The sequence below is a fragment of the Balaenoptera borealis genome (genome assembly GCF_965194805.1).
Source record: "Balaenoptera borealis genome assembly, chromosome: 5".
Lineage (NCBI taxonomy): Eukaryota > Metazoa > Chordata > Mammalia > Artiodactyla > Balaenopteridae > Balaenoptera > Balaenoptera borealis.
The window spans coordinates 2921498-2948505 of record NC_138862.1 but is presented as its reverse complement, the minus strand read 5'-3'; the positions used below and the strand labels follow the sequence as shown (position 1 = coordinate 2948505).

The window sequence follows — 27008 nt, the reverse complement described above, 5'->3', positions numbered from 1 at the left end:
GCCCAGGGGTGAGGCTGATGGGAAAGAGGATTAAGAGTCCTTTGTGATGAAGTTCTCAGTTCAGAGAGTGTCAGACTCAGAGCCCAGTGAACTGGCTGTGTGTGTATGTGTGTGTGGTGTGTATAGATGTATATGTGTTTACATGTGAATGTGTATCTCGGTGTGTGTATGTGTGCATCTGTGTGTGGTATGTGTATATGTGAGTGTGTGTATGTGTATATGTGAGTGCGTGTATGTATATATGTGGCGTGTGTTAGGTGTATGTGTGTATATGTGTGAGTGCATATCTGTGTGTGGTGTGTGTATACCTGTGTGTGTGTGTATCTGTATGTGGGGTGTGTGTATGTGTGTATGGCTGTATCTGTATGTGGGGTGTGTGTATGTGTGTATATGTATGCGGGGTGTGTGTGTGTGTGTGTGTCGTGTGTGTGGTGTATATAGATGTGTGTGTGTTTATGTGTGAATGTGCATCTCAGCGTGTGCATGTGTGTATCTGTATGTGGGGTGTGTGTATGTGTGTATGTGTGTATCTTATGTGGGGTGTGTGTATGTGTGTATGTATGTATCTGTATGTGGGGTGTGTGTATGTGTGTATGTGTGTATCTGTATGTGGGGTGTGTGTATGTGTGTATATGTATGCGGGGTGTGTGTGTGTGTGTGTGTGTGGTGTGTGTGGTGTATATAGATGTGTGTGTGTTTATGTGTGAATGTGCATCTCAGCGTGTGCATGTGTGTATCTGTATGTGGGGTGTGTGTATGTGTGTATATGTATGCGGGGTGTGTGTGTGTGTGTGTGTGTGTGTGGTGTGTGTGGTGTATATAGATGTGTGTGTGTTTATGTGTGAATGTGCATCTCAGCGTGTGCATGTGTGTATCTGTATGTGGGGTGTGTGTGTGTGTGTGTGAGTGCGTGTGTGTGTGTGTGTGTGTGTGTGGTGTGCCTCGGGGCGGGTGTCAGGTTAAGCCACAGAGCCAGGAGGGAGGGGTTACGACGAGGGCGGGGCAGTGGGTGGAGGAAGCAGGCCGAGGGGCGTGGCCGGGTTGGGGCCGCGGGTCGGGGGTGGGGGGGGGGGAGGCTGGCCCAGGGCGCTATGGGCAGAGCCGGGGCTGGGGCAGCGCGGGCTGCTCGGCAGCGTCCCAGGGGAATTCTGACCTGGAGACACAGGGACAGCGGGGCCGGGCGGGGCCCACACCCGGGAGCTGGGTGATGACGTCCATGGGGGGCGGGCCCTGGGGGTGGGGGACGCCTCGTGCTGCACGCAGGTGCCAGCGTTCGGCAGCTTCCTCTCTCCACGGCCAAGCCGCCTGCAGGGCCTGAGGCTGCGTTCACGCGTCAGCTCAACCGGGCTCTGCGCTTCCGCACACCGAGGTTAGGACTAGCCGTGCACCTTAGGTGGTGTGTGTGTGTGTGTGTGTGTGTGTCCACTAACGTGTGAGCGTGTCCATGAGCATGTGATTGTGCGTTGGTGTGCAAGCGTGTATGAGTGTGAGGGGGTGTGTGTGAGTGTGTGCACCTGTCCACGAGCACGTGACTGTGTGTGTGACTGTGTGTGTGTCTGTGCACCTGGGAGCGGGCTGCAGAATAGGAAGTGGGCACCGGTCTGGAACCCAGGCACTTGGTCTTTGCGGGGAAAGCACCATGTTTGTGGGCCCTCAGGTGGCAAATACCCAACATTAACTAAATATCCAGCCCCCCAGAGCCACCTGGGAAGGTTTCTGGGGGGCTGCTCACAGCGTTCCTTCCCTTCTAGGGTGCAGCCAGGGGTCGGCCTCCCGTCTCGATGGAGCAGCTGGCCCCCGGTCTCTGGGAGAACCGGCTGTGCCCTGCTGCGGGTCATTTCCACATGCAGGTTGGCAGGAGGTGAGGACTCCTTCCAGGGTACCTCGGTGGGAAGGTGGCTGTCTTCTCTGGCAGGTGGAACAGCAGGAGGGCACCGGGGCCCTGTGGTGGGTGGGCCACGGTGGACAGGCTCTGTGCAGCTGGTTTCTGTGGCGCTGGCTGCGGGCTGAGCAACACGCGCGAAGGTTAAATGCGGAGTAGCACTGAGCGCGGTCTGTGGCCGTCCCGCCGGACAACCTGCAGGCAGAGCAGTGGCCCCAGAGCCCCCGCGGCATCTCAGCATACGCCCTACCGTGACTTCGTGGCCAGTGGTGGCATCCAAGGATGTGGAGGGCAGAGGGTGTCCCTGGTACACTCGTAGTTCCTCAGGGGTCCTTGGTGCCCAGTGTCCACCCAGTGGAGGTGATGGTGGGAACAACCATGGCACGCATGTCTTGTGTGTGGATGGCCTTGCTGCACGATCTGTGCCAACTGCAGACAGGCAGAGGCCCTTTAAGTGAATTCCCGCGCACCCCGCGACGGGACCTGGCGGATGGCTCAGGTCGCCTGCTGGAATTGCACCTGCTCTAAATTGCGATCCGGCTAAATTAGATGGAAAAACATGCAAATACAGTTGGAGCTTTTTGGCAAATTAGCATGCAGACAGGCAGAGGTGAGGATTGCTCTGGAAGGAAAGAGCTCGCCCCGTTTGACTAATTATCCAGGCAGTCAAATTGAGACAGCGGGCTCTCCATGAGAGCATTTTTAAAGGGGGAATTATTTCAGCTACATCTTCTAGTTTTCCAAGGTTGCCTAAAAAGGCCAAGAAAAGATATTCCCCTGCTGGTTTCTTCCCCCACTGTATGGGTAAAACTGGGAAAGCTTTTTCATACTAAGAGTCTGGAGATTTTCCTTGGTCAGCCTTTGATCACAGGATATAGAATCCCAATATGTTTTACTGGGTGGGTTATTTTGGCTACGCTTGCTGAAGATGGAGGAGTCAGGGCCCTGAATCTGAGGTCATCTGTGTGTAGGAAGTAACTGTTGGACTCCGTTTGTGTGTGATGCCATGACGTCTCAAATACCGCAGCTGCACGGAGATGGTGTTAGGTGTTAGCTGTCCGGGGGGAACACACGGCGTGGGGGTCACATCAGCAAAGAGGACCAGTGGTAACATGATACCAGGCCCTCGCGTGGAACGGGGCCATGTGTGGATGGCCAATCCAATTGCTCACCTGGGTACCATAACTTAGCATCAGGTCAAGGCCAAAGGCATGTCTGGGGTGCCCAGTGGGGACAATGGACATGGCGTTGTCATTTGAGGGGGGTGAGGAGCCATCCCACGTTACTCCAGCTCTCTCTGACCCCATCCTTCCTCTGGATGCCCCTAGCACTCCCACCCCATCACTAATGGGGCCCTTCTGTTTTTAGTGCATTTTCCTAACTCCCCATCCGAGGGAAGGACTGTGTTGTGCACCTTCCTGTGATTTGACGCCCCTTCTCCCTCCTGCCCTCAAGGTCACGGCACACGCAGTGCTGCGGGGCTGAGCTCACCCTTGTTCATCCAGGGTGGGTCCCCCGGTGAGGCGTCCGCTGCTCTCTCTGAACGGCTGAGAGTGGCAGGAGGGCATCCTGGGCATCTGCCCATCGCGGGAGACACAGGGGCGGGAGGGCTGGCTGGCCCGTGGGCAGGATCCCTAAGATGGCATCACTGTTTGTCCTCTTGATCTCAGAACTCAGCGAAGCTCTGCGGCTCACCCTTGTTTCTGGACAAGCCAACAAGCAGCCTTTCCCTGAGTCCCCGAGGGTGCACACCTGTGGCTGGCGGGGCTGCCAGAGCAGCTGCCTTTGTGTAGACGGAGGCATCGGGTGGCGACGGCCCCGTGGCTGGCCCGCACCTGGGTGCCCCTGCTGCAAGCAAGGCTGTGGGGTTGGCCACGTTAACCATCTCGCTCGTGGATGCTTGGACTGAATCCAGCATTTTTTCCCCTGGGATGGAATTTGGAGGTGGAAAAAAATCACATAAAGACTAATGTAGCTAATTATCAAGTATACACGGAACAATCCCCATCACGTCCTATGTGGGTGGTCCTGCAGCAGGTAAGCTGAGGTTAAAACAACGACAACAGCAACAATAACATCACACAACGCAGAATTGCTGCGATGTGCATCCTGTGTTTAGGAGCTTAGAGTTTCAAGTTGTCCTCCAAGGTGACTGCCATGGTTGGAGAGACCCACTGTGCCACCTGTAGAGCTGAAGTAGAAAAATGGGACCCTGGGACCCTGGGGGAAATTGGACCCAAGGCACCTCAAATCCTGGATGAGGAGAGATGAGAACCCCCACTTTGAAGCTGTAGGAGCATCTTCTGTGCAGAAGAGACTCACGTTTGCATTTGGGGGTGACTGTCTGCTTGCTCTCGTCCCTGGCGGTTGTGCACGTGTAGCCAGGAGCCACGTCTTACTCTTGGAAGATGTGAAGCTTTCCCCAGTGGAGGTAGGGGCTGTGTTTCAGCAGGTCTGTGTCTCCTTTACGTAACATGTCTCTTTCCTCATTCATCGCTTCCTGGGAGACCTGCTGGTCCTTTCCAAGCACCGGGCATTGAGAAGGAAACAATAAGCAGCTGGAAGAAAAGACGTGGGGGAAGCCGCCCCCCTGTCTTGAGGCCTGGCGGCGCCAGCACTGCCCCAAGGTCGCCGAATCCACTTCAGCTCTGACGAGTGCCACATGGCACCGCTTCAGGTTAAACAAACTTGACCGCGGATTCCCAGCTCCCAGAGAAGGTCTTGTTTCCCCTGTCTTCCTGCTGATTATGAACTCTGGACAAAATAGAAGCAGTAAGTAGTTGAAGGCATTGGAAAGGGGCATAAAGCAAGAGAAAAGCCCTAGAGGGGTATAAGCTGTTAAAGAAGGCCCCTTCCAGGCCCCAGAGTGGGTGCAGCTCAAGCCAAAGGTGGCAGTCCTGTCGGGCTGAGAGGTCTGAGGCTAGAATTTGGGGCTGCCAGAATATCTGGATATTTAGGGAGAAATCTCAGAAAAGCCACACGGAGCCGATGCCCCTACACCTGGCACAATCTCCCCTCAAATCCCTGGCCGGCACGGAAGTGAGTGTGGACGGACAGGACTCCAGAAAGCCCAGGAGGAAGCGGCGGCCGGACAGTGGAGAAAGCAGAGTGTCCAGCTGGTCCTGGGAAGACCGGTTTGGGGTCACGTCCACCAGGTTAGAGGAACGCGGCAAACACCTTGGGCTTTTCACCAGAACCCCTGACATGGAGTGAAATCTTCTATGTGCGGAAATAAAATGATTATCAATTATACTGATCCTGGGCAGCAGGAGGGAGAGACGTGCCCTCACTGGTGTGACGGGCTGGCCACCTGGCGCAGAGGGAGGTGAAGCCCTCCTGGACGCAGGAGCAGCGCACTCAGGTCGAGAGTCTGTGCTGAGGTTCCCTCTGGGTCCCCTCGCCTTCCTTCTCTGAGGCCCTGGTGCATGTTCTAGATGCCTCCCTGCCTCCCCCATCCCTGGGGCAGCTGAGGGAGGGGTCCATGTCTCGGGGAGGACCCGGTCATCAGCAGACCCCTGAGCTGCGGGACGAGGTGCGTGGGGTGCCCTCGCCCTCGGAAGAGCGTGTCCAGAGGCCACCTTGCTCCCTCCGTCTCCTGCATCATCACATGGCCCGGGCTTGCAGCAGACACCTGGCCACCGGCGTGAGGACAAAGGCTACACATGGAAGAGGGTAGAGCTGGGGTGCCTCATAGGAGCAGCGCCTCCTTTCTCCCCCCCGGATCCCCATCCTGCGTGCGCCAGTGGGGCTGATTTTCTGTTCCTCGAAGCCGAACACTTCCCACCTGGCACATGGTCTGGAAGTGAAGTAGTGATTTCGTCACTCCATGGCAGGTGCAGTTAGGTGCTTGTGACCTTGGCCCTGACCGTGGGCTTATGGAGGATTGCCCACTGTGAAGTCCAGTCACTGTGGTGAAATAATGAAATTGGATCGGCCACGTGGCTGGTCACTGGCTTGACCTCAGAGCCCTCTGCTGAACCGTGAAGGTGCCGCGGCAGGGCTCAGGGACACTCGGTGTGGACGAGGCACAGGGAAGGGGCAGGGGCCTGACACACACTGGCCCCAGGTGCTGGACTGGCCAGGCCTTGAATAGGCCACGGCGGGTGTCACTGTCACCACCCACACTTTGAGAATGTGCTTCCAGAGCCCAAGACGACTGGGCCAGGGCAGAGCTGGGGTTCAACCTGGAGCTTCCGACTCTGCAGCCAGGAGCCCGGAGTTCCTTCGGGACTAGGACCCCGTCCTCTGTGGCCCTTGGTCACGAATCAGCCCCGCCTGCACGTGGTCCTGGGGCTCAGGTAACCAGCGCGGCTTCTGGGGAGACCTGTTTGAATATTCACGTGCCTGGTGAACCCCCCCCCCCATGTGGTTCTCCTACTGGGGCCTCTGCGCCCCATCTCGAGTGTTCCTTCTTGCCCAAACGAGCCCTCCCGTTTTATATACTGGTTTAATCTTTGCATCGTCAGCCGCAGCTGCATTTCCCGCCCAGCCCGGACCCCCGCCCGGCCGGTGTGGTGTGCAGCGCGCCCCCGGCTGAGGGTTACGTTATGCGGCATTGGGCTCAGGGCCGGCTTCTCGGCTCTTCGAGGTGGTGGCTGCAGGTGGTGGCCCTGCGGTCCTGCTGGGCCTTTGCTCTTGCTGCTGCCCGGGGTCCTGGGCTGGGCGCCGCCTGGCAGTGTGGTCCGTGCACGGCCGATCCCCAGGGCGGTGCAGGTAAAGCACGGGTTTCCAGGGGTGGACACAGCTGGCCTGCCTCCCCCTTCCTGTAACACGGGGTGACCTCGGATTCCCTGAGCGCCACAGAAGGGGCTGGGCTCAGCCCGGGCAGGAGGAGGGAGGTGGGACTTGGACTCACTGTGGGCCTCCCTGAACCTTGGTTTCCTCATCTGTGACATATGGACTGGGGCGGGTGCAGAAGGTCAGGGGTGCCTCTGAAAATGTGATCGGAAAGCACTGACTCGTTTCTAGGAAAAGTGCACATATGCACACTCACACACACAGACACATACACACACCTGCACGCATGCACACAGAAACATGTGCTTACACATGAGCACATGCTCACACACACAACATGCACACAGCACACACACATACATAATTGCATGCATATATGCACTCGCTCCAGGGGGCTCATGGGCTCAGGGAAGCCCGTCCATGGACCCCAGGTTGAAAACCCTTAGGGAAACCATATTTTTCAAGCTGTGGTCACATGTTATTAACTATGAAATTCATTTGGCGGGTCGCCACTAGCATTCCTTAAAAAAGAAACAGGGCTTCCCTGGTGGTGCAGTGGTTAAGAATCTGCCTGCCAATGCAGGGGACACGGGTTCGAGCCCTGGTCCGGGAAGATCCCACATGCTGCGGAGCAACTAAGCCCGTGTGCCACAACTACTGAGCTTGCGCTCTAGAGCCCGTGCTCCACAACTACTGAGCCCACGCGCCTAGAGCCTGTGCTCCGCAACAAGAGAAGCCACCATAATGAGAAGCCCACGCACCGCAACGAAGAGTAGCCCCCGCTCACTGCAACTAGAGAAAGCCCGCGCGCAGCAACGCAGCCAAAAAAAAAAAAAGAAAAAGAAACAGAATAGAGTGGAGTGGAAATGGCATAGTTTCATCACCCTTTCATTTCAGGGCTGCACCCTGGCTCACATGTGCTCTAGCCATGCGTCCCTCCCCCTCCTCTTCCCCTCCCCCCTGCAGAAACGTTAGCCAGAGGGGCCCGTCCCAACCTCTCTGCTAATGGCACTAATGAGCAAACTCGCTTCCATCCCGGTGGGCAGCTTGGCAGTTGGAGCCTTTCAGCGTGCCAGAGCTTCCTCCTCGCCCGTCCGGGGCTGGGAGGACCGCGTATCTCAAAGAGGGCACGTGCCGGCCTCCCTTGGCAAGCCCATGACTTTTCTCCACTTCTGCCAAAAATGTAGCAAAATCCAGCTCAGTTTCTTGAGCTCTTCTGGAACTCAGAAAAGAAAAATAATGATTCCATATTTTTCCCCTAAACTTTCCGTCCTCATTTTCTTCTGATACTTTTGTCTATTTCTGCACTAAAACCGCAGTGCTTTAGCTATTCTACTTCGGTAGTGTCAGTAGTGTTAGTAGATTTAGTTATTCGACATCGATAAATACAAGTTCTCCCCCAACACTGTTTCCTTCCAAATGTTTTTGTGATTTAAAACAATTTTATATTTTTATTGTGAAATAGAGAGTGCATACAGAGGAGTGTGTACAACACATATGCGCCTTTTAAAGACTGTGTGGCCTCTTCCCAGATGAAGAAACAGGGCATTTACCAGAACCTTTGAAGCTGCCTGGGTGCCCCCTGTGGTCATATCTCATCCCTCCATCCATCCGTCTGTCCGTCCATCCAACCATCCATCCATCCATCCATGTATTCGGCACATCTCTGGGCCCTTGCCATGTGCCAGGCATCGTTCTGCATGTCTGGGATACACAGTGAACAGGATGTGAAAACCCTGCCCCACAGCCCGATGTGGTCCCTCAGGTAAAAGGCCTTTTGATGGTCGTGGCTTCCCTGCCCTTCAGAGTCTGTGTGCCCGGCTGTGTCCCTGATGTACTGTGCGGGTTTGCCAGTTTGGGAACCTTAGGTCAGTGGGACTGTGTGCCTGGCCTGATGGTCCTGCCCCCGCGCCGTCCTCATCTGTGAGATGCATCCTGTCGTTGTTATGTGGGTGTCGCTCGCTGGCGTTCATGCCTGTGACCACAAACACCCAATCCATTTCCCCATCCTGCTGCGGATGGACAGCGGGTGGTTTCTGATTTGTGGCTCTGACGGAAGATGCTGCATGAGCCTGACTCTCCGTGTCCTGGGTCCCGGGAGCGGCATTGCTGTGCCCCAGGACTCGCTCGCTCTACTGCACCAGGTAACGGCAGCTCCGATTCAGTCCAGTTCGCGGTCACAAGGGATGTGAGTGCTGCGTGGATCTGCATCCCCTAATACTGTGAGGCCAAGTCTCTTTTCACAGGTTGTATCCTTTTCCGTTGGTTCTTTTTGAAGTCTCTGCCCTTGTCCTCCATGTTTTGGCCTTTTTCTTTGACTTCTAAGCCTTCTCTATATTGGCTGTTCTCAACAGAGGCGGTTGTGTCCCCCAGGGGACATTTGGCAGGGTGGTTCCTGCTGGTCGGGGTCCCTGTGGCACCCCCTTGGGCTCTCAGGTTGCAGCTCTTCTCATGAACTCCCCAAGTGTGGCTGCCGGCTGAGTGGCTGGCTCCAGTGACCCCTTCCCTGGGGGATCCAAGCCCAGATTGGCCCTGGGGCACCACTGGTCAGGGTTCCTCCTCCTGGTGTCTTCCTTGGGCTGAGTTCTTACCCTAAATGGAAGAGGGAGGGGCCAGGGTCATTGCCACATACAGATGTCCTTCCCCCCTTCCCAGACCAGCTCAGCCTGCACAGGCCACCTGTAATCTGTCCTTCCGTCCCTCAGGGCAGCAAGGACCTGCCCAGGTGTCACTGCTCAAATGCTGGCGCTCCTCCCCAACAAAGGGGTGTGCCCACCGTGACCTGCCGTGCCCACCCACCAGAGAAGGGCCGGCAGGGTCTCAGACGGGGTCGCGCCTGTGGATTACCTACCTGTGGATTACCTGTGGGTTACCTGTGGGTTACCTGTGGGTCACCTGTGGATTACCTGTGGGTTACCTGTGGATTGGGGACTGTATCGCCACTGTCACCTCCCGAGGAGTCTGGGAACAGCAAATTCGAAAGTACAGGTAGTTCCTGTAAACCACGATGGCGACAGCCCCCCTCCTCGCCCCGTTACTGCCCAGACCCATGAGGCTCTGATTCAGAGATGCCAAGGGGTGGGGGAGGGCGGCGGTCCACACCCGCTGCTGTCAATCAAACCATATTTGGAATGAGATGCGGGAGTTCAGCGTTCAGAGGCGTCCCGTCACAGACCTGTTGGTAAACGAGAGAATTTTTCTTTAAAACGTGGATTTTCTGACGTCATTCTGCTTAATAGACAAAGTTCAGTGAGGCGTGAGGAGGCGGCTACGGCAGGAGCACGGATGTCAAGTCCGCTGAGAGTCCTGAGGTGTAAGGGGAGGGGTGGCAGAGAGGAGCAGGATTGGCAGGTGGGAGAGGAGGTGGCGGTGGGCACAGGGGACACCCGCGTGCTGGCGGGAGGGGAGGCCTTCTGAGCCCCCAGGAGGAAGGTGCCCACGTGCTGGTCCAGGGCGGGGGAGGGGGAGGGGGAGGGCTCTGCTGCCGGGGGAGGTGACTCAGCTCCGTTGTGGGGACCGTCCGAGAGCCCCTGCTTCCTGGGCCCTGTCCCGCGGGTGCGGAGCGGCCTGCATTTGAGAAATGACAGCAGTGCCTTCAATGTTTTCTTTTACACCTTTGAGTCGTTAGCCGTAAATTTCCTCCCAACAGCAATTAGTTCTATGCTAATGTAAAAAGCACCGTATACAACTGCCACCCAAGTCAATTTTGTGCAAATGAGTGAAAACAGAGGGCAGGGTGGCCTCTCATCCTTTGTGGATGGAGAGACTCCTGCCGCGGGCTGGTCTTCCGGGGTCTGTCTCCACCAGTCATGGCCATGGGGGCGGGGCACCGGGCCTGGGGGAGCCCCGGAGTCTGTCCACGCAGCCGGTGTGTCTGGGAGCCCAGGCTGTGGACCCGATGTCCCCTGCCCCTCCCTCTGCCAGGGCCACCTCTCAGCCCTGGGGATCCTCCAGGGAGCAGCGGCGGTGGCGGTGAGTGCTGTGAGGAGGAATGCAGGGTCCTGAGAGGAGCCCCCACCAGCCGGGTCCCTCCCTCCCGCCCCCTCCCCCTTTGTCTCAGTCGCCTGGGCTTCCTTAACGAGATACCCTGACTGAGCAGCTTGAACAGCGGACATCGACTGCTCACAGCTCTGCAGGCTGGACGTCCAAGATCAAAGCGCCCACCGCTCCGGTGTCTGGCGGGGCCCCACTCCACTCGCTGTGTCCTCACGTGGCTGAGAGACAGCGTTGGTCTCTGCCTCCTCGTGCGGGCCCGGCCCTGCCCCGTCAGGGCCCCGTCCACCCTTTATCAGCTCCTCACAGACCCTGCCTTCTCACATGGTCACCCTGGGAGGTAGGGCTTCAACATGTGAATTTCAGCCCACGGCACTCGCCCTGTAGCAGGACGACTCCCAGGGCCTCACTCCAACCTCATCTGGCTGCTTTCGAGTCCGATCTTGGGACCTTGGGCTTGGCTCACTGAGGGGCAGTATCTCCTAGGCTCCCTGTGTTTTGCTCAATTTCTCAGGTCTGTGTAAGCTTCTGTCCCTCTAGCAGCGACGATCCAGCCCCGAGGGGCCTCCAAATGCGCGGGGGTCCTGTGTGAGTGGTGGGGACGCAGGGCGCACGGTGGAGACCCGGCACCACGGAAAGGGGCTGTTGCCTCTCGGCGCCAGGGCGACTGTGGTTACGGGAGATGCAAGCCCAGTCTCATGGCATCTTCGTAGTTACGGGAGATGCAAGCCCAGTCTCATGGCATCTTCCGATTTTTTGAAAGAAACAAGAGATCAGGATTTATTAGCTTATATTAAAAAGTGCTGCACAAATCAAACAAAACATGTCTGTGAATCAGCTCTTTGGCCACTGGGTTGAGACCTCTGCCAACGCCTTCCTGGCTCTCTGCTTTGCCAAACTGGGCAACAATTAAATCACATCTTGCTAGACTACCTGTATTCGGTTTTAGCATCCCTGCAAACGATGGTGATCATTTTGTTATGTGTTCAGTGTCCTTGGATGCAAAATAGCTCAAGCGATGGGGGCTTATTTTAAAGATAACAGAGGAATAAAGGTGGCAGAGCTTCCGGGAATCCAAGGTAGGAGCTGTGACAGTGTGATGTCCTTCCACGAGGCAGAGCCCTGGGGCAGCTCAAGGGACCTCTCAGGGAGGCTCCGCCATCCGTGAGACTGACGCCATCTCTGTGTGTTTGCGCTGTCCCCGTGTTCTCATTTTCCTGTCTTATAGCTTCACTTACTTGTAACTTCAGCAAGTACTAGCCTGTCCTTTCTCTGCCCCTGAAGGGTCCCAGACTTAACTCAAGGCTCATCTCTTTAGTATCTTTTGAGTTTCAGCTCTCACTACTAAATGTCTTGTTTGTTTGATATGTATTAGTTCGTATCCAAGTGAAGGATATTTTTCCTTGCAGGCCACCCCACAGGCCACTGGCAAGCATGTAGACAAGCTGTGCTGCTCAGGGGTCCACTCTAGACCAGGCGACTGGAGGAGAAGGACCAGGGCCAAGGGTGCCAACATGGTAACCCACGTGGCAGGGCTCAGGGGCCGGGAGCTGCTCAGTAGAAAGGGCCGTGGCTGTAGGCACATGCCTAACACGGTCATCTTTACAGCTCATCCATCTTGCTGGAAAGTTGGTTTTATGAGGATCTACTAACTCAGAAGAAAGCTCTTTCATCCTAGAAATAGAAAGCACTGGAGTGGGCGTTTGGTGACAACAGACCTAGATCACTCTACTCAGAAATGTGGCTCATCCAGGAGTTTTATCAGTTGGAAATCCCAATGCATCCCACTTTGACTAGAGTCATGTGTTTGCAAATTCTGCATGTTGCTTTTGTATTTTTGAAAGTGGGAGTAAATAACTCATATAAAACACCAAGATCACAGATTGCTGGAATCAGAAGGAACTTGGCCCTAATCCCTCTTTTGTTCTGCTCTGGACGTGCCTTGGCCTTTAGTCCTGGATGACCACACCCTTGTGTGGTTCCTCTTCCCGGCCTCAGGGACTCTTGTTCCGACCAGTCAGCCTTCCCAGGGTCTGGCGTTGGCAGGTGGTTAGTACGTGTCTGGTGCAGGCATTTTAATCGTCTCCTTGAACCTTCTCAAGTTCCATTTCTAAGAGTTCCTAAGGAAGGGAGGTGGTTTAAAACACCAAAAACGGTTTTCAGAATTTCTGCAGCCAGCCACAAAGGCATAACTGGTAGGAAACTTGTGCTGGCTCTTTTCTTTTTGCCAAAAGAGCTTGAAAGCTGGACACAGTATTTGCAACAACTGGATTTGGACATCAGGACAGCAGGTGGTTCAGGACCGCGACCCCTTCGAGAAAGGGAACAGACGAAGCAAGTCTGTCCAGTCCACACTGTTGTCTTTCCGGGGGCAGCGATCCTTCTGCCAGCTGGGAGGAGGAAGGTCCGAGAGAAGAAGGTCAATGCCTGCATCAGGTCCCGTTGAGCTTTGACTGAATCTGAGTCTACACACGCGTCAGGGAAGTTCCATGACGTGAGCTGGCAGTGGAATAATTCCCAGAACTCAGGCCAGGCGGGGAGATGTGTGCACTCCATCGAGCCAGTTAGAGAGACAGCTCAGGGAACGCTTGGAGGCGACGGATAGAGGACACCAATGGTTATGCGGGGGTAAATCAGCCCAGAGGAAAGTGTACTTAGATCTGCCCCAAGGAAGCACAAAAACAAACCACAAAAGGAGCAATGTCGTCTGAAGTCAAGAACATCTTACCTGATACAAACTTTAACCATTTCATGTTGTATTTATAGGAAATATTGTTCTAATAGGTCTTTAAAAAATTTCCTGTATGATAGTTTGATGTACAGGAAGATGCAGAAGCGTATGATCTGATTTAGGGGGGAAAAAAGTCAATGCCAAACCTGCTGGTCCTCAGACCATGTGCGGAGCCAGCTTCCTGTGATGTAATCTCATCTACCTTGAGTGAATAAGGTAAGATATTGTAATTTTAATTCCTTCAATCCCAAATGTGTATAGTTATTAGACAGCAAGCTGGACTTTTCCCTAGGAAGACCCTTTTTAATATATATTTTATTATTTTTACATACCTTGAATCTTTGAGATCTGACCTTTCCAGAATGTTCTTAGTGGGCCAATGTTGTTTCCATCTGCTTCCCCCTTTGTTCTGGTCAGTGCCTGCCTTTCCCTCCTCCTCCTGCTCATTCCAGGCCATGCTTCCGGTCAGAATACCCTGGCTGTCAGAGTACCCACAAGAAGGGACATCTGGTCAGAGTCTGGCCAGTCATAGTACTCTAAACCCCACCACAGGGCCTGATCCAGAGATGGGGCCCGGACTCCTTCCCTTAATCAGCCAGCCTCAAAAAATCACCAGTATTGATGGCTCTAATCTTCAGGCTGGTCGTGAGGGGGCGTGAAAGAGCTAAGATTCACTGTATTTAATCAGGATTCCCCAGAGAAATAGGATCTATCTATCTATATATATATATATATATATATATATATGCATATATTTAATTTATTATAGGAATTGGCTCACAAAGTTGTAAAAACTGAGAAATCCCATGATCTGCCCTCTGCAAGCTGGAGAACCAGGAAAGCCATTGGTGTAATTCAGTCTGATTCTGAAGGCCTGAGAATCAGGGACCTGACGATGTAAGTCCTGGTCTGAGTCCAAAAACCAGAGAATTAGCTCGATATCTGAGAGCAGAAGATGGTCATCCCAGCTCAGGCAGAGAGAGCAAATTCACCCTTCCTCCACCTTTTTGTTCCGTCTGGGCCTTGGTGGTTTGGATGAGGCCCACCTGCCCTGGTGAGGACCATCTGCTTTATTCAGTCTACTGATTTAAGTGCTAATATCCTTGGAAACACCCACACAGCCACCCCCAGAAATAATGCTTCTCCAGCTGTCTGGGAACCCTCTTCCCAGTCAAGTTGACACATAAAATTAACCATCACATACACTATATAAGCTTTCACCTCATCTCACTGTTCTTAGCCATGTGCCTCTCTCCTGACCTCTTCTGCACCCAATATCCCTGGATCCAGCGAGTTACTGCTTTAAACCTTCAGATAATGAAACTCTAGATTCTTGTGGGGAAATGCCTGGCATGGGGCTTGGAGGGAGACCTCCCCACTTTCAACCAAATCTCCTGTTTTAGTACTCTACATCACCCCCCCTTGCATGATAGTGGTACCTCCAACTCCTGACCCATTCTGTGGTTCTGAGGTTCATCCTGAAGTAGTTCTTTCACGGAGCGTCTGTGAAAAACAAATGTGACTTGTCTCTGCTTTTTTTCTGAAATGACTTTGGTTCATCCTTGTTGTGAAGAATAGTTTGGCTGGGTATAAAATCCCAGATTGACAGTTATTTTTCTTCAGCACTTTGGCGTTCTCACTTCTAAGTCTTTTGGCGTACGTGGCTCTTGACAGCTTCCTGGTGTCCCCTTTTGAGGAAATCTTTCTCTGTAGTACCTTTTAAGATTTTTGTTTGTCTGGGGCTTCCCTGGTGATGCAGTGTTTAAGAATCCGCCTGCCAATGCAGGGGACACGGGTTCGAGCCCTGGTCCGGGAAGATCCCACATGCCGTGGAGCAACTAACCTCGTGTGCCACAACTACTGAGCCTGCGCTCTAGAGCCCCCGAGTCACAACTACTGAGCCCATGTGCCACAATTACGGAAGTCCGCGTGCCACAACTACTGAAGCCCGTGTGCCTAGAGCCCTTGCTCCGCAACAAGAGAAGCCACTGCAATGAGAGGCCTGCATACCACAACAAAGAGTAGCCCCACTTGCCACAACTAAAGAAAGCCTGTGCGCAGCAACCAAAATCCAACACAGCCAAAAATAAATAAATAAAATAAATAAATTTATTAAAAAAAAAAGATTTTTGTTTGTCTGTGTTTATTTATCCTGTTTGGCACCTGATGTGCCCTGCCCATCTGTCTCACATCTTCAATTCTGAAAAGTTCTGAGCCATTACCTCAGAATTTGCCAGAGAATCACAATGCCTAACTGCAGTTTCCTCTGTTCTCTATGCCTGGAGTTTCTGAAAGGCATGTGCTAAATCTTCTCTACCTGCCTTCCTCATCCTCTAACTTTTCTTTCATGTTTTCCATCTTTTGACATCTCTATTATTCTCTTGGTCATTTCTTCACTACTAACTTCCATTTCACTAGTTATTTCTTCTTCTGTGTAGGGTTTATCCCAACTGTTGAGGATTTAAAATTTTTTCATGGCCATAGTTTTTATTTCTAGTATTTTTAATTGGTTCTCCCCTATATTCTCTGTTCTTGACCAACAGTCTTCTTGGCTTGTTTTCTAATCTCTGGGGATTTCGAGTTTAGGAAATGTTATAATGTCTGTTTTGATTGCTTTGTGATTCCATTGCTCCCATCTGTTGAATTTATTGGCTGAGTATCATGGCATTAGTTTTTCTAATGTGTTTTGAAAGTTTAGTTTGTAAGTTCACCTCGAGTAGGTGTTTTCTGTTTTATTTTGCTTTTCTCCCCTCCCCCTTGCTCAGCCAGACCCATGCATGAGCACTTTTTTTTTTTTTAAGAATTTATTTAATTTTTATTTATTTATTGGCTGCGTTGGGTCTTCGTTGCTGCACACAGGCTTTCTCTAGTTGTGGTGAGCGGGGGCTACTCTTCATTGTGGTGCATGGGCTTCTCATTGTGGTGGCTTCTCTTGTTGCGGAGCATGGGCTCTAGGTGCGTGGGCTTCAGTAGTTGTGGCTCGCGGGCTCAATAGTTGTGGTGCGCGGGCTCTAGAGCGCAGGCTCAGTAGTTGTGGCTCACAGGCTCAGTAGTTGTGGCTCCCAGGCTCAGTAGTTGTGGCTCATGGGCTCTAGAGTGCAGGCTCAGTAGTTGTGGCACACAGGCTTAGTTGCTCTGCAGCACGTGGGATCTTCCCGGACCAGGGCTCGAACCCGTGTCCCCTGCATTGGCAGGCAGATTCTTAGCCACTGCACCCCCAGGGAAGCCCATGCATGGGCACTTTTGCAGCTGCCACCATTGGGTTCACAATTCAGAACCAGGTGTGACTTCAGCAGATGGAGGTTCCCTCCCCGAGGCTGATGTGGCTGAGACTTTGGTTCCATGGCCATCTGCGCCCTGAAGGCAGCAGCTCCCTTTTGGCCGCTGTTTACAGGCAGAGCAGCCTTATACCAGCCCGGTCCCAGGCTCTGCACACTTCTGGTCCATGCAGCAAGGCCGGCTCAGCCTCTGTCTGGGAGCAGAGACTTCAATGCCCAGGGGAAAGGGGTGTCCCCTGGCTTCTTCTGCACTTCTCGAGTCCAGCCTCAACTTCTGATTCCTGTGGAGAGTTTCTGCTCCCTCTCAGGCACTCCAAAATGTTTAGCTTGCTTTTGAGCTCAGCCGTGCCCTTTTATTTTTATTTATTTTTGGCCACACCTCATGGCTTGTGGGATCTTAGCTCCCCAACCAAGGATTGAAGCTGCACCCTCGACAATGAAAGTGCAGAGTCTTAACCACTGGACCGCCGGGGAATGCCCATCAGCCGTGCCCTTTTAAACTAAAAACCCCACCGTGGACGGGAGTTGGAGTGGGGGCGACTCTAACATGACCCTAACAGGTGGTCCACGGAGCTGTTCTTCCCGCTCTGCCCGAGGCTGGGCCTCCCTGCTCAACCCTGACTGGGCTGCTGTAGGGCAGGCCTCCATCACCTCTCGTCCAAAGTCGCACCGGCCTCCGCTTCTGCCTGCAGGTCCATTCTTCACGTTGTGGAGAGGTCACACCCCTAAACGTGGAAGGCCTGGCAGCGACCTCAGCACAAACCCTGACCCCCAGGCTTGGCGTCTCCCTGTCTGGCGCCTCCAGCCCGTTCTCTCCGGTGTCCCGGCTTTCTCAGCTCTGGGCTCTTCCTCCTGTGCCTTCCCTCCTCCTCGGCGTCCTGAGTGAGCGTTTGGGTGGTCTGGCTCATGCCTGGGTGTTCCCGTGGCCGGCCTCGCTCCCAGCCACAAGGCAGGGGTGGCCCTAATGTGTCTCGCTCCCCAAGGTCGCTCAGAGACCAGGGGCATCTTCTCCTGTCTCCAGGCACGTGGCGAAGTCTCCCTGCCTTCGCAGGTGCGGCCTGTCAGTCCCACCACGAAGTTAATCCGCCTCCAGGGGGAGTGGGGGGAGTGGGCCCTGGATCAGAGTCTTAACTCACCCCCCATGCCTGCCCCCCAGCCAAGGGGAGAAAACAGTTCCTCTCTGAAAAAGGGAAGGAGATCAGAAGAACCAGATGTATCCATGGGAAAGCCACCCGGGCGAGAAGGCAGGGCGAGTGCTCAGTGGTATCTTAAGAAGAAAATGCGTTGATACCCCCTGGAGAAAGTCAGAGCCGGCGCCGTGTCCAGCCGTTTCCCAATTAATGCAAACACCCCCGCCATCAGCACTTCCCAGGAGAGCGCTTTCCCTCCTCGGGACCCTAATCCACGGATCTGTTTGTCTGGGATGACGCACGCGCTGCTGTTCATAAAATACACGTGCGTTCAGGAGCAGGACAAGCCACCGTCCACTCAGCACACTCAGGGTCTCCAAGCGACCAGAAAATCACCTTTCACTGCAAAACCTGGATGTTACACCACAGGGTGACCTTGACTGCGCTCAGGAGAACTTACAGGGGGCGGCTCTTGCCTTGCTCAGAGGGAATCAAATTATCACCAAACGGAAGGCATTTGATCAAACTTCACCAGTAAGTGACCGGACGGCCACGTGAGGAAGGCCACACGTTGGCCACGGCGGGGACACTCACGCCAGCTGCTCTGTGTCCCCGTCAAAGACCCGTGTAGGGCCGGCCGGGGCGGGTGCACACTGGGGTCTCCAGCGCTTCGGGGAAGGCAGGATTGAATTGGAGAGCAACTTTCAAATGTACCTTAATAATTCGGGGAGGAGGACCCGCATGGATGGGGCAGACGATATTGGCTTTCCTGGGCTCTGGACGGTGAGTTCAATTTTCCGACTTTGCAAGGAGAAAGCTCTCTTCTTGAGTTCATGAAAACACAGCCATTTTCAAAGTTCGGCTACGGATTGTGTGTGTGGGGGGCCGCGTGCTCATTTTAGCGCAGCCTGCTCCGTCCTTCTCACAAGGCCCCTCTTCTAAAGGGCTCCCTTGTTCCGGGAACTTGCAGACTTTTGTGTTGGCCCCTGACTTGACCCCCGGAGTGGCTGAAGCCTGATGGTCACCCCCTGTGTCCTCTGCCCTCTAAGCCCCGGCTCCCGGGAAAGAACAAGAGGAATTACTCCCACCAAGGGGCACACGCAAAGAACCCATACGTGTTACCCAGGAACTTGGGGCTCAGCAACACCGGATCTTAACCCAACGCCGTCAGGGTGCCAACGTGAGCAGGCCGCCCGGTGGGGGGATGCTGGTGCTGGGGGCAGACCCCATCTGTGCCCTCCTGGGTCTGACCCCAAATCCAACAACTGCCCCCATCCCGGGCGACTGTAACTGTCCCCTGTGTGTGATACAGATGGACTCCCAGTGGTGACATCGGGGCCACGAATGTGTGTGCTCCTCCGCCGGGGTTCCCCAAGGCAGACGTGGATGGAGCGTGGCCACCCGGGTGACCGGCTTCAGCGACCTTGCTGAGGGCCCTGTGTGCTCAGCTCTGCGGCCCCGCTGCCCCTGGAGGAGTCCCCCCCTTAAAGGGCCCTGGGCACGTCCCCCCGCTGGCTGATGGGCTTGTCACGTGCAGGGGGTTTCATCCCCCTCTCACAAGCAGGCTGAGCCGAGCTCCTTTTGTCCCCTTTGTGTCACGCCTCCTGCCTTCACCGTCAGCCGAGGGATGGGGTGGCCCGGCAGGGGCTGGTCGAGCCTGTGGGTCTGTGGTGGACACAGCGCGCAGCACCCCATCCTGGGACATTAAGATGAGGGCGCGACTGCTGGGAACATCAGGGACCCCCGGGCAGTGTCCCCCGGGCCCTGTGCCCCCTGCGGGGCGGGCTCAGCCGTCGAGGTACAGCAGGCCTGCCGGTTTCCAAGGTTTAGAAAATGACAGTTTGGGTGAATGAAGGGAAAGAAAAATAGCTGGTCATTTAAGAAAGTTTGCCGTGTTTCTCTTTTCCCGCTTCTGGTGCCACTAGGTGGGGGGGTCTCGCAGGCTGCCCAGCTCTGCACGTGTCCCCTCTGCGCCTGTTACGTCACCTTGAAGTAGGGAGGGCGTTCCCTGCAGCACGAGCTGCTGGGGTGACAGAACTAAACCCCGAAGGCCCGGCTCCCAGCAGGTGCTGCGCCCGCAGTGCTGACCATCGCCGCTCTTTTCCGCAGTGGCCGCCGTCACCCGGCTCTCGCGGGCGGCTCTGCTGCGGGGCTGGGCCAGCCAGGTCCTGTCCTTCCAGAATCTGCTTTGCTGCTCCTCCAGCCAACCGTCCCCCTCCTGCCACCAAAGCGGTTCTCTGGTCCCCTTAAACAAGAAAGATACCTCCCTGGACGATTAGAATTGGGGCTTCAGGCTACTCTGGTTGACTTTGGACGATTCTGGAATTTTGTCCCTGTTATCTGTCATCATCTCATCATTTCCCTGCAGACACGGCCAGTAAATCTGCTCAGATGAGACGGGCCCATGGGCTCAATCTGGGGGGCAACATGGGGGGTGCTGGAGAGTCTGACCTGTCAGAGTCGTCTCGGGGGTAGATGCAGGGACGCCCGGGTCAGTCCCCTGCAGGGTGGGTGCTGGCCCGTCTTCTCCGACCAGAGCCCCCTGGGACCCCCGACTGCAGTTCCGGCCTCCTGCCTCCACCCGGGACTCTCAGGCTTGCTTTTTGGGGGCCATCAGGACCAGAGTGCCCCCTCCTGCCCACAAGCACCATCCTTGGGGGCACCCCTTCCAGGCCCGCTCATTTTATCGGGGTCCCAGTCTCCAAGCTGCTCAGTTTCAGAATCCTGCGGCAGCTCGGGGGCGTCCAAGGCCACCAGGTGCCCTGAAGTCACAACCACCCACCTAGGAAGCCCCGGAGTCCTGAACCCTAGGAGGGAGAGGCGTTCGGTCCTTCCCAGTGGCTCCACGGGCAGGGTCCTCCGTGCCAGGCCCGCCCGCTCTTTGCAGACGATTCCATGTGCCGCCGCGAGGGCCCCCGCGTCAGGAGGGCGGTGTGAGCCTGGCTCCTGGGGCCGTGTGGAGGCCGCTGGGCAGCGGGGAGACGCCTTTCAGCCATCTGACTTGGTTGGCTGCAGTTTTTTAAATCGATCCTTCAGTTCACAAGCGAAAGAAAATCACGAGTTCCTGCCACGTGCCAGGTGGGGGACCGGCCGGCGACAGTCTTTCCAGAGACTGTTGTTAATTTCTCTGCAGCCGCTGCCCGTTAGGTGCTGGGAGGCCCCGGTTCCCAGGCAGCCGGCCTGTCATTACCTGTCCCCAGGAGCTGTACCCAGCAGAGCGCTTGAGTGTGTAGGTTCCCAGAGCTGTCCCATGAGGGCAGGGCCCCGTCTTTTGTTTTGTTTTGTTTTTGTATATGCAGTCCAAAGCCCAGCACACGGTACGTACCTAATAAATGTTTGCTTCGTGTTTATTTGACTTAATGTCCACCTCATTCCAGAAGTTTATAGTGGTCATGAATGTTTATTGAATAAATTAATATGCCACACATTAAAAAAAAACTGTGGCACTCGGGGCACGAAGGGCGTCCTCGGCCGGGGCCTCTGCTCGCTGAGGATCCTCACAGGAAACCGTGGGGCTCAGGGTCTTGGGAAAAGCCTAGAAGCATCCACTCCCCGACATCAAGCTTCTGGGGTCAGTCAGAATGCCAAGTTTCTTTGCTTCTAGAGGAGCTTCATCGTCTTTGTCATGTAACGCCATCTCACAGAGATGGAAGCTGACTGACAGTCAACGTTTGATCCACGAAACAAGAGGAAAAGGAGTTAACCTCCGCTTGGTAAACACAGTTCGCTTGGGGCTAAGTGAGCAAAAGTGAGCAGCTGTCAGACAACCACGCGCAGGGCACGGGGGCACAGGAAACAGCTTTTTTGGGCAAGTATGGCTGAGATTTCTAGTGGAACCAGTGTCCATCCCGCCTTTCTGGATACGCAGCCACCCAGATAACAACTACACCTCCCAGCCTCTCTTGAAGTCAGGTGAGCCACGTGAGCCACTGTGAGTAGAGGGATGAGGTCATTTCTGGGATGCGCCAGTAACGGTGAAGGCTGTGTCTACCTTCCCCTTCTCCCCTTCCAGCTGCCTGGAAACTAGAAGAGAAGGACGGAGTTGGAGCAGCCATCTTGGGCTGCGAGGTGGAAACTGCGTTGTGAGGAGGGCAGAACAGTGAGATGGAAGGAGTCTGGGTCCACACGCACGTGCGTCTGGAGGAGAAATCTCTGCCTTGCTTCTGCTGTTGTGTTTGGGGCTCTTCCTTACAGCAGCACCAGCTGTACCTCACTTCCACGGTGCCCAGCACTCCTTGTCTGAGCCCTCCTCTTGCCATGTGATCCCTGACCTCCACCCGAAGGCAAATGTCACTTTGAAAATTCTCACTTGACTTTATTTTCGAAACTTAGTTTATTAGACTCTTGGTGAGAAGTGGCATTTAAAAAAAATTTTTTTTGGCTGTGTTGGGTCTTTGTTGCTGTGTATGGGCTTTCTCTAGTTGCAGCGAGCAGGGGCTACTCTTCGTTGTGGTGTGCGGGCTTCTCATTGCGGTGGCTTCTCTTGTTGCGGAGCATGGGCTCTAGGCACATGGGCTTCAGTAGTTGTGGCTCGCGGGCTCAGCAGTTGTGGCTCGCAGGCTCTAGAGCGCAGCTCAGTAGTTGTGGCGCATGGGCGTAGTTGCTCCGCGGCATGTGGGATCTTCCCGGACCAGGGATCGAACCCGTATACCCTGCATTGGCAGGCAGATTCTTTTTTTTTTTTTTTTAACATCTTTATTGGAGTATAATTGCTTTACAATGGTGTGTTAGTTTCTGCTTTATAATAAAGTGAATCAGTTATATATATACATATGTCCCCATTTTGCAGGTGGATTCTTAACCACTGTGCCACCAGGGAAGTCCCGAGAAGTGGCATTTAAGTTTCCTAATAATCCCCTCTCAAAAAAAAAAAAAAATTCCCTTTTTATCATTTCCCGCTCTCCTCTTTCCTCTGCTTTCATTGTTTCTTGGCTTCTATTTCTGAGATCTGGGGTGGGGTGATTCCCAGCTCTGTGTCCAGCTTGAGGCTGCCGGCTGTTCCCACCCTCCTTCTGTTTCTTCTCCCTGCCCCCGTCCTGTGCTCTCTCCCCACATCAAGACCTCATCGAAGGGAAGTGAGAAGGATGTGGGTTGTATCGGAAAGTTGCTGGTCTAGGACTCCCTGGCCTGTCCAGGCAGCAGCGGGAACTCAGGCTGTGGGGTGGGCCTTGGACCCCAGATGTGCTCCATGTGTTGAGAAAGCTAGTGTGGGGCTGGAATTCAGAGAATGAACCAGAAATTCCAAGGGTCATTGCCTTGATTTTATTTTGTGTACTTTTTTGTTTTTTAAACATTAGAGGTCTTAGGTCTGCTATGTTTTCTTTTACTTTTTAGCATGTCGGTCCAGGCTTGCTTGAATCAAATCCCCTTTTTAGTTCAGTGACTGTAAACTCACCTTCCACCTCCGCTCCCACCCTGCAGACGTTTCTGCTCATCACCATGGTCCCCCGATGAATGGCTCCTTGCACCTGGTTCCAGGAACAAGTGAGGCAGCAGGATGAAGGGAGAGATACTCTTCTCCCACCCCTCAGGCTGCACCCGTCCCAGTCGTGGGTGACTCTTCCCACCCTGCATATTTCTCCCCGTTTCATCGGCCGTACAACTTGTGGGAAACCCTCCCCAACCTCAGAGACCCTGCACTTTCCTCATCTCAGAACAAGCAGCTCAGCAAATGCCGTGAGGTCTCTGGCTGCCAATTGGAAATGTCAGTTTACACAGACGGCAGCCCTCCCTTCCCACAGCTGGAAGTGGACGCTGGCTGCAGACGGGCACCCATGGGCACCCACCTCCCTTTACCCCCGGCCTGGGTGAGGACAGGGACGTGGACGCCATGAGTTAGTGCAGCTGAGCCTTTGCCAAAGGGCACACAGGGGCTGCTGACTGCTAAGGATGGTCTCGGAGGGCCGATGCCAGGTGTTTCTGGCTTCCTCAGGTCCATGAAAAGCTGAGGGCTGGAGAAGGAGCCCAGGGGAGCCCCTGAGCCCTGGAGGGAGGCGGGGCCTGGGAGACAGAGATCCTGGGAGGCTGGGACCAAGGGCCTTTGGAGGCTGGCAGTGCGGGGGGGACGGTCTGCCCTTCTCTGGAAGTGATGGAAAGCAGGGTGCCCTCGCAGGGCCCTGCTGCCGACTGCCCACCTTGCAGGTGTGGTCTTGTCATGTCATGTGCCTGGGCAGCCCCGCCTTCCCCTGGATTCCAGCCCATGTCCTGGGGCTGCTGGCTCCCAGTTTCGCCTTCATCAACAAGGGGGTCATCCCCTTGGGAATTGGGGGAGATACCGGGCCAGGGCCTGGTGGGAAGGATGAGCCCTGCAGACACGTGGGCCAGGAGTTGGGGGCCGAGGAGAAGACGCTGGGTCAGAGGGGGACACGCACACAGGGCCTGAGTGGGGACCTCGGGGAGAACCCAGCAGGTGGAGCTGACAGCTGAGGGCCGGGTGAGTCGAGATGAGTCATGTCCCATTTTCTGAGAGGTACAGTGTTGACGTGAGTCACACGCAGCCAGACCCCAGGAATAGAATCGGAGAGCCACTCTGCTCCCCACAGGCCCCTTGTGGATCCGTCTGGGTCAAGGTCACGAACGAGAGCTACCTCCACCCCGTGGCCACTGTCCTTCTCGGCTTCCCTGTCCCGAGGCCAGCAGCACCCCTCATGCAGGAGGGGATAGCGGGAGGCTGGCGGTAGGGACGAAGGTCATCCACAGGCCCGGGACACCCTGGCTCTGACCACGCCCCTGCCCCCTCCCCAAGTGCTCTCACAGCGTCGGAAAGTGCCCCCCGCGCCCAGCTCTCCGAGGGGTTGCTCTGTGCTCAGAAAATGAGCAGTGCTCGGCCCACTGGTGGCCGCTCAGCGTTTGTTCCAGGTTTGAAGCTGTGCGGCCCCGGTGGGCTGGAGGCTGTGTTCCAGCTCCCGTGTGCCCCCCAGCAGAGGGGGTGCACGTGTGCACGTAGAGCATTTCCAGAAAGCACGGGCACTGGGCGTGGGCAGCGGGGAGGAGGAAGAGGAGGGGAGAGGGCTGGGTGCTGAGGACACTCGCTGCGTGGCCCGGGGGGTGCCGGGCGATCCCCACCAAGGAGCCCCGGCAGGCAGGCGGCAGGTGAGGGCCAGGACTCGGGATCCCGAGGGTCGGGGCCAGGGCTGGCCTCCAGGACCCAGGCCTGCAGGTGGCTTTGAAGTCAGCCCATGGGGAAGCAGCGTGAGAAATCATTTCCCCGTCGGGGAAAGAGCAGTTGTCGGGGGGCCAGCAGGATCACTGGCTGCAGAAAGGGTGCTTTTCCTCCAAGTCTCTGCGCTGGTGCTATTTGTGCAGAGGTTTCCTGGAAACGCCACTGGATCTCCCTTTCAGGCAGATGGCCTCGTAATTACCCCCAAACTGGTGGCCGCTTGGCCCCCCCTGGGGTGCTCCCGGCTCAGCCAGCCAGCTGAGGCCTCTCTGGCTGCCCAGAACCCCTCCCCCCCCCTCAGCCGTCACCGTCCGGCATCCAAGCGCCTGCAGCCTAGCTGGCGTTCGCTGCGTTCGCTGCACACAGCAGATTTGCAATCTGTAACAGACTGATGGAGACGTCTCTCTTTTCTTCCCATGGAAAAGGGCTGCGAAAAGGAGAAGGTGTATCTGTTTGGGGAGCTTTGCCCGTCGCTTGGTTTGGCTCTTGGGAATAATTTGCCCCAAACACCCCAAACCCAAAACAACCACGGAAAGGTTACTCTCACAGTTGGAGTTTTGAAAAAGACACAGCGCGGCCTGCTCTGCCTCTGAGGTGCTCACGGCTGCATCACTGCGCGGGCCCGAGTGTGAGCTCTCTGGCCTCACTTTGTTTCACTTTGTTTCTGGGGCTTTAGCAAATGCTGTCACCTGGGTCCCACCCCCAGGAGTTCTGATTGCCTCGTCTGGGGTGCAGCCTGAGCACTGGGGCTCTGAAAGCTCCCCTGCACATCCTAACTTGGTGGTCCAAGGCCAGGCTGGTCCCGTTCTGAGTGGGGAGTGGTGTGTCCGCGGTGGGTGGCCCTTTAGCACAGAGCAGACATGCCGACCCGTCCTGGCCAGTGTTGAGTAGTGCCTGTAGCTCGGCAGACAGTGAGCTTCTGGAGGGAGAGACTGAACGCTGCTCTCAGCGGACGCCAGCATCTGTCTTTTAAGTCTTCTGGACTTTCTGAAATACGGCTGAGCCGCCTTGACTCAAAGGTATCAAAGACTGGCCCTTCTCTGCCCTTTTTTGGACTATAAAAGTGGTAAAACCACCCAAAGAAGCCCAGGGAATGCATGTATTGACCGATTCTCACTTGCACGATTGTTTGACAGAGGAGGATGAATAATGGCTGAGGTCCTGATAATGTTGTTTGGAGCCAGGAACAAAGCCCAGCTCAGCAGCCAGCTGCCCCTTCATTCTGATTAGAGTGGAGGGGGTCCACCCAGGAGCTCAGACTCCCCCTGGGAACCTGCCTGCCTCAGCCCCCAGGCTGTGAGCTGTGCAGCCGTTTAGACCACGGACCCTGAGATGGTTCTCTGTGCCTTGATGCTCCCCTCTGAGGCTGGAATAGCTGCCCTGCCCCCAACCCCAGCAGAGAAGCCAGCAGCACCTGCACATCCTGTCCTCAAATGTGTCCTGTTCAGAAGGGGCAGTGTCCCGAGTAGCTTCAGGGCCCTGGGCTGCACCCCCCTTGATCAGTTCCCTGCTCTTTCCAGTGACCTGCCTTCCCGGAAGTAAAAGGAAGAAGCACATTTGCGATTGCACTGAATTGTCCTCAAATGCGGCTCTCCACGGGAACACCCGCCCAACTGGTGGCTGTTCAAGGAAACAAGAAAAGCTACAAGAAGAGAACATTTCCCACATCCCGATTTTATTAATTAAAAATGTTTATTTTCTCACATTGGAATGGGTAATACCTTCAGAGGCTTCAAAATCCAGAAGGCAGTCTCCCTGATGCAAAGGCTTGCTGTAAAGCTGCAGTGTTGAAGACCCCGTGGTGCTGGCAGAGGGTCAGACCCGCAGATCAAAGACATCAAAGGAACCGCAGGAGGAATCCGCCACCCCCCGCCGCCCCCCATGGCTGATAAAGGTCAGAGTTCAACAGAGGAAGGATGGCCTTGTCAATAACGGTGCTGGAGAAATTGGGAGGGAATTCAGGGGCTGAAACAGGAAACTGACCCACGTCTCGCCCCTAATGCAAAAATTAACTCCAAATAGATCACAGATTAAACATAAAACATAAACTATAAAACTTTTAGGAAAAATAAAAAAATCTCTCAGGAGCTAAGACACA

General features: G+C 55.0%; 2 long non-coding RNA genes across 2 annotated transcripts; both read left to right on the top strand.

Annotated features, from left to right (window-relative positions):
• Nucleotides 1-1193: 1193 nt before the first annotated feature.
• On the top strand, nt 1194-26998 carry LOC309628963. Its single transcript, XR_014244809.1, has 3 exons — nt 1194-1369; nt 3553-9930; nt 26431-26998. It is a non-coding gene; the product is annotated as an uncharacterized lncRNA (long non-coding RNA).
• Nucleotides 13466-15453, top strand: LOC309628962. Its single transcript, XR_014244808.1, has 2 exons — nt 13466-13559; nt 14113-15453. It is a non-coding gene; the product is annotated as an uncharacterized lncRNA (long non-coding RNA).
• Nucleotides 26999-27008: the final 10 nt, after the last annotated feature.